Source organism: Procambarus clarkii, chromosome 20 (genome assembly GCF_040958095.1).
Source record: "Procambarus clarkii isolate CNS0578487 chromosome 20, FALCON_Pclarkii_2.0, whole genome shotgun sequence".
In the NCBI taxonomy this organism is placed as follows: Eukaryota; Metazoa; Arthropoda; class Malacostraca; order Decapoda; family Cambaridae; genus Procambarus; species Procambarus clarkii.
Genome location: NC_091169.1, coordinates 32,543,633 through 32,551,132, shown reverse-complemented (window position 1 = coordinate 32,551,132; position 7,500 = coordinate 32,543,633).

Sequence of the window (7,500 nt, the reverse complement as noted above, 5' to 3'; positions counted from 1 at the left end):
TGTGAGTGTGTTTATCCCTGTGAGTGTCCGGGTGAGTGTGAGTGCCCCTGTGAGTGTCCGTGTGCGTGTGTGTCCGGTTATACCTGTGGATCCACGAGGCCATCTGTGTCCCCTCAGATGGTCTCCCTTATCACAGTCTATGGGTGTGTGTGTGTGAGTATGAGTGTCCCTGTGAGTGTTCGGGTGAGGGTGTGTGTGTGAGTGTCCGGGTTTATGTGAGGTTTGGTTCCAGGAAACATCCTTCCCACCCCCCCTCCCCATATCTCCTCCCTTATTTCCACCGAGGGTTCGAATCCCAGGTGATTAGACCTGCCCAAGGTCAATGGATCCAAGGTATCCATCCGTGGGCCCAACGGATTTCACCCCTTCCCCACTTTCCAAGGGCCAGGTCAATTCCAGCTATCCAGGGAACCTGTCGAAACAGAGGCAGCTACAGGAGGGGACACACAAATATTTGTGCCCTGCAGTTACACACCCGTTTCGACAGGCTCGATCGCAATCTATCCAGATGAGAACACGTTCTCTTCCGAATAGACTACGCTGGAGTCGCTGTATGTGTCAAATTTGGTTCCTTTATTTATAGTTAGTGTTTTTGGTGTATTAATTGATTTGTTTTAATTTTTTAATGATTTAGGTGGAGTGATTTAAGGAGTTGTGGGGGGGGGGTGGGGCGGGTTGCGTGTGTAGTAGATTGTACGAGAACGTGGTTGGTTAGTATTTATCTAGTTGTGTTCACCTAGTTGTGCTTGCGAGGGTTGAGCTCTACTCTTTCGGCCCGCCTCTCAACTGTCAATCAATCAATTATTAATAACTAATAAAAAAAATCCACACACAGACACACACCCAGGAAGCAGCCCGTAACAGCTGACTAACGCCCAGGTACATATTTACTGCTAGGTAATAGAGGGCATCAGAATAATAGAAACTATGCTGATTTCCGTTTGTGCCATCACCGGGGGATCGAATGAGCTAGGATTACGAGTCGAGAGCGACGTCCACTCAGCTATAAAGCCCCCTAGTTTGTGTATTGGTGCAAAAGATAATTTGGGAGAGGTTAAGGGAAAGGAATGATGTTTGGTGGCCTTGAAAGCTTTGGAAGGGAGGGGGTTGCCAGTTATGAAATAAAATTGTTATTTTTTTAAGATATGATATATATGCAAAAGACGTTGCGAAATATAGTAAGAAAAGTGTTTCTGACTGAGGTTAGGTACTGTGTGATTGACTTGTATGTGAGGAAAAAGAATACTTATTAGAAAATTAGATAATCTTTAGAAATATTTCTTTGCAAATAGTTGCAAATTACTGTGTAAAAAGCCTATGGTTATCGTACCTTAAACAAACACACGTGAGCACAATTAGTCCACGGGATTCAGAGTGAGAGTGAACAGCGTAATAGTAACAAAAAATGTGACAATGAGGGGAAACTATGTCATTCAAACGTTAACCATATAAATTACTGTAACACTAACCGAGCGTCCACATACATATTCCAATCAATTTATGATAACCATTTTAGGGTTGGTTAGAATCGGTTATATATCTATGTTAGTTTTTGACTCAAATGAAAAGAACTTAACTCATACATAATGAAATGGATAGTTTTATCATTTCATAAGAAAAATACTCGAAAAACCAATAAATTCAGGAAAACTTTGGTTATTAGGCAAATCGTGCCTTGCATACTAGGCCAGGAAGTACGCTCTGTCTACTAGGTACGATATATATATATATATATATATATTATATATATATATATATATATATATATATATATATATATATATATATATATATATATACATATATATATATATATATATATATATATATATATATATATATATATATTATATATATATATATGTATAGAAATCTATATATATATATAGAAATCATCGATAGATACAGCGATAGCAGACGGCTTGACGATTGCGAGGCACTGCACATTAAGAAGTCAACACCAGCAATCAACAGCCAATTAATGCACAACTATATTCTACCCACCTCAAGACTCCGCTCCAATATAGAAGCATCAAGAAATATGGACCAATTGGCTTTCTACAATCACTTCCATTTCAATACCCATTGTTTCGTGTTCTGTCTTGTTTTGATTAAATTAATACCCTATTAAATACCACCTCACCCCATCCACCTCACTCAAAAGTAGATATAAACAAATCGGAGATATGTAAGTTCCATTCAGTTGTGTATGTGTAAAGTCTTTGAAAATGTAATAAGTTTTACGAAACGCGCTCAAGTGTTGCGTCAGACTAGAAATAAAAATGAATTTTGGAGAATTGATTTTTGAATTACCTCCAACAGTGAAAAGAAATGTACGAAAGATTGAGAAAATTCGTGTTAGAATTATTAATCTTACTTTTTCGGTCATATTTAATAATATATGTCTACAGGAAAGACTGCTACGAAAATATACTAATATATATATATATATATATATATATATATATATATATATATATATATATATTATATATATATATATATATGTCGTACCTAGTAGCCAGAACGCACTTCTGAGCCTTCTATGCAAGGCCCGATTTGCCTAATAAGCCAAGTTTTCATGAATTATTAATTTTCTCTAATTTTTTTCTTATGAAATGATAAAGCTACCCATTTCATTATGTATGAGGTCATTTTTTTGTTATTGGAATTAATATTAACGTAGATATATGACCGAACCTAACCAACCCTACCTAACCTAACCTAACCTATCTCTATAGGTTAGGTTCGGTTAGGTATCCGAAAAAGTTAGGTTAGGTTAGGTTAGGTAGGTTAGGTAGTCGAAAAACAATTATTTCATGAAAACTAGGCTTATTAGGCAAATCGGGCCTTACATATTAGGCTGAGAAGTGCATTCTGGCTACTAGGTACGACATATATATAATATATATATATATATTATATATATATATATATATATATATATATATATATATATATATATGTCGTACCTAGTAGCCAGAACGCACTTCTCAGCCTACTATGCAAGGCCGATTTGCCTAATAAGCCAAGTTTTCATGAATTAATTGTTTTTCGACTACCTAACCTAACTAACCTAACCTAACCTAACTTTTTTGGTTACCTAACCTAACCTAACCTATAAAGATAGGTTAGGTTAGGTTAGGTAGGGTTGGTTAGGTTCGGTCATATGTCTACGTTAATATTAACTCCAATAAAAAAAAATTAACCTCATACATAATGAAATGGGTAGCTTTATCATTTCATAAGAAAAAAATTAGAAAAAATATTTTAATTCAGGAAAACTTGGCTTATTAGGCAAATCGGGCCTTGCATAGTAGGTTGAAAAGTGCGTTCTGGCTACTAGGTACGACATATATATATATATATATATATATATATATATATATATATATATATATATATATATATATATATATATATATATATATATATATATATATATATTTTTATGTTATATTTATAAATATATATGTATATTTAAATATTGATATATACCTGTGGGTCCAGGAGGCCATCTGTGTCACCCTCAGTTGGTCTCCCTTATCACAGTTTGTGTCTATGGATGTGTGTCTGTGTGTGAGTGTGTTTATCCCTGTGAGTGTCCGGGTGAGTGTGAGTGCCCCTGTGAGTGTTCGTGTGCGTGTGTGTCCGGTTATACCTGTGGATCCACGAGGCCATCTGTGTCCCCTCAGATGGTCTCCCTTATCACAGTCTATGGGTGTGTGTGTGAGTATGAGTGTCCCTGTGAGTGTTCGGGTGAGGGTGTGTGTGTGAGTGTCCGGGTTTATGTGAGGTTTGGTTCCAGGAAACATCCTTCCCACCCCCCCTCCCCATATCTCCTCCCTTATTTCCACCGAGGGTTCGAATCCCAGGTGATTAGACCTGCCCAAGGTCAATGGATCCAAGGTATCCATCCGTGGGCCCAACGGATTTCACCCCTTCCCCACTTTCCAAGGGCCAGGTCAATTCCAGCTATCCAGGGAACCTGTCGAAACAGAGGCAGCTACAGGAGGGGACACACAAATATTTGTGCCCTGCAGTTACACACCCGTTTCGACAGGCTCGATCGCAATCTATCCAGATGAGAACACGTTCTCTTCCGAATAGACTTCGCTGGAGTCGCTGTATGTGTCAAATTTGGTTCCTTTATTTATAGTTAGTGTTTTTGGTGTATTAATTGATTTGTTTTAATTTTTTAATGATTTAGGTGGAGTGATTTAAGGAGTTGTGGGGGGGGGGGGGGTAGCGTGTTTAGTAGATTGTACGAGAACGTGGTTGGTTAGTATTTATCTAGTTGTGTTCACCTAGTTGTGCTTGCGAGGGTTGAGCTCTACTCTTTCGGCCCGCCTCTCAACTGTCAATCAATCAATTATTAATAACTAATAAAAAAAATCCACACACAGACACACACACCCAGGAAGCAGCCCGTAACAGCTGACTAACGCCCAGGTACATATTTACTGCTAGGTAATAGAGGGCATCAGAATAATAGAAACTATGCTGATTTCCGTTTGTGCCATCACCGGGGGATCGAATGAGCTAGGATTACGAGTCGAGAGCGACGTCCACTCAGCTATAAAGCCCCCTAGTTTGTGTATTGGTGCAAAAGATAATTTGGGAGAGGTTAAGGGAAAGGAATGATGTTTGGTGGCCTTGAAAGCTTTGGAAGGGAGGGGGTTGCCAGTTATGAAATAAAATTGTTATTTTTTTAAGATATGATATATATGCAAAAGACGTTGCGAAATATAGTAAGAAAAGTGTTTCTGACTGAGGTTAGGTACTGTGTGATTGACTTGTATGTGAGGAAAAAGAATACTTATTAGAAAATTAGATAATCTTTAGAAATATTTCTTTGCAAATAGTTGCAAATTACTGTGTAAAAAGCCTATGGTTATCGTACCTTAAACAAACACACGTGAGCACAATTAGTCCACGGGATTCAGAGTGAGAGTGAACAGCGTAATAGTAACAAAAAATGTGACAATGAGGGGAAACTATGTCATTCAAACGTTAACCATATAAATTACTGTAACACTAACCGAGCGTCCACATACATATTCCAATCAATTTATGATAACCATTTTAGGGTTGGTTAGAATCGGTTATATATCTATGTTAGTTTTTGACTCAAATGAAAAGAACTTAACTCATACATAATGAAATGGATAGTTTTATCATTTCATAAGAAAAATACTCGAAAAACCAATAAATTCAGGAAAACTTTGGTTATTAGGCAAATCGTGCCTTGCATACTAGGCCAGGAAGTACGCTCTGTCTACTAGGTACGATATATATATATATATATAATATATATAATATATAATATATATATATATATATATAATATATATATATATATAATATATATATACATATATATATATATATATATTATATATATATTATATTATATTATATATATATATTATATATATATATATGTATAGAAATCTATATATATATATAGAAATCATCGATAGATACAGCGATAGCAGACGGCTTGACGTTTGCGAGGCACTGCACATTAAGAAGTCAACACCAGCAATCAACAGCCAATTAATGCACAACTATATTCTACCCACCTCAAGACTCCGCTCCAATATAGAAGCATCAAGAAATATGGACCAATAGGCTTTCTACAATCACTTCCATTTCAATACCCATTGTTTCGTGTTCTGTCTTGTTTTGATTAAATTAATACCCTATTAAATACCACCTCACCCCATCCACCTCACTCAAAAGTAGATATAAACAAATCGGAGATATGTAAGTTCCATTCAGTTGTGTATGTGTAAAGTCTTTGAAAATGTAATAAGTTTTACGAAACGCGCTCAAGTGTTGCGTCAGACTAGAAATAAAAATGAATTTTGGAGAATTGATTTTTGAATTACCTCCAACAGTGAAAAGAAATGTACGAAAGATTGAGAAAATTCGTGTTAGAATTATTAATCTTACTTTTTCGGTCATATTTAATAATATATGTCTACAGGAAAGACTGCTACGAAAATATACTAATATATATATATATATATATATATTATAATATATATATATATATATATATATATATATATATATATATATATATATATATATATGTCGTACCTAGTAGCCAGAACGCACTTCTGAGCCTTCTATGCAAGGCCCGATTTGCCTAATAAGCCAAGTTTTCATGAATTATTATATTTTCTCTAATTTTTTTCTTATGAAATGATAAAGCTACCCATTTCATTATGTATGAGGTCATTTTTTTGTTATTGGAATTAATATTAACGTAGATATATGACCGAACCTAACCAACCCTACCTAACCTAACCTAACCTATCTCTATAGGTTAGGTTCGGTTAGGTATCCGAAAAAGTTAGGTTAGGTTAGGTTAGGTAGGTTAGGTAGTCGAAAAACAATTATTTCATGAAAACTAGGCTTATTAGGCAAATCGGGCCTTACATATTAGGCTGAGAAGTGCATTCTGGCTACTAGGTACGACATATATATATATATATATATATATATATATATATATATATATATATATATATATATATATATATATATATATATATATAATATATATATATATATGTCGTACCTAGTAGCCAGAACGCACTTCTCAGCCTACTATGCAAGGCCGATTTGCCTAATAAGCCAAGTTTTCATGAATTAATTGTTTTTCGACTACCTAACCTAACTAACCTAACCTAACCTAACTTTTTGGTTACCTAACCTAACCTAACCTATAAAGATAGGTTAGGTTAGGTTAGGTAGAGTTGGTTAGGTTCGGTCATATGTCTACGTTAATATTAACTCCAATAAAAAAAAATTAACCTCATACATAATGAAATGGGTAGCTTTATCATTTCATAAGAAAAAAATTAGAAAAAATATTTTAATTCAGGAAAACTTGGCTTATTAGGCAAATCGGGCCTTGTATAGTAGGTTGAAAAGTGCGTTCTGGCTACTAGGTACGACATATATATATATATATATATATATATATATATATATATATATATATATATATATATATATATATATATATATATATTTTAATATGTTATATTTATAAATATATATGTATATTTAAATATTGATATATACCTGTGGGTCCAGGAGGCCATCTGTGTCCCCTCAGTTGGTCTCCCTTATCACAGTTTGTGTCTATGGATGTGTGTCTGTGTGTGAGTGTGTTTATCCCTGTGAGTGTCCGGGTGAGTGTGAGTGCCCCTGTGAGTGTCCGTGTACGTGTGTGTCCGGTTATACCTGTGGATCCACGAGGCCATCTGTGTCCCCTCAGATGGTCTCCCTTATCACAGTCTATGGGTGTGTGTTTGTGAGTATGAGTGTCCCTGTGAGTGTTCGGGTGAGGGTGTGTGTGTGAGTGTCCGGGTTTATGTGAGGTTTGGTTCCAGGAAACATCCTTCCCCCCCCCCCTCCCCATATCTCCTCCCTTATTCCCACCGAGGGTTCGAGAATCCCAGGTGATTAGACCTGCCTTAG